Source organism: Arachis duranensis, chromosome 10 (assembly GCF_000817695.3).
Source record: "Arachis duranensis cultivar V14167 chromosome 10, aradu.V14167.gnm2.J7QH, whole genome shotgun sequence".
Taxonomy (NCBI): Eukaryota; Viridiplantae; Streptophyta; class Magnoliopsida; order Fabales; family Fabaceae; genus Arachis; species Arachis duranensis.
In genome coordinates, this window is record NC_029781.3 from 53,746,235 (window position 1) to 53,746,531 (window position 297).

The following is a 297-nucleotide window of genomic DNA, read 5'->3' on the forward strand; positions in this document are numbered from 1 at the left end:
CCAGGGGCTATCAGAAATAGGATAAATAATCCCAGCCTCTAGTAATTTAGTGACCTCTTTCTGCACCACCTCATTCATGGCTGGATTTAGCCGCCTTTGTGGTTGAACCACTGGCTTAGCATCATCCTCCAATAGGATCTTGTGCATGCATCTTGCTGGGCTAATGCCCTTAAGATCACTTATGGACCACCCAAGAGCTGTCTTGTGTGTCCTGAGCACTTGAATTAGTGCTTCCTCTTCCTGTGGATTTAAAGCAGAGCTTATGATCACTGGAAAAGTGTCACCTTCTCCCAGAAT

General features: G+C 45.8%; 1 pseudogene; it reads right to left on the reverse strand.

Annotated features, from left to right (window-relative positions):
• LOC127742935 (uncharacterized) overlaps nucleotides 1-297 on the reverse strand; it is a 127,788-nt pseudogene that overhangs the window by 52,834 nt on the left and 74,657 nt on the right.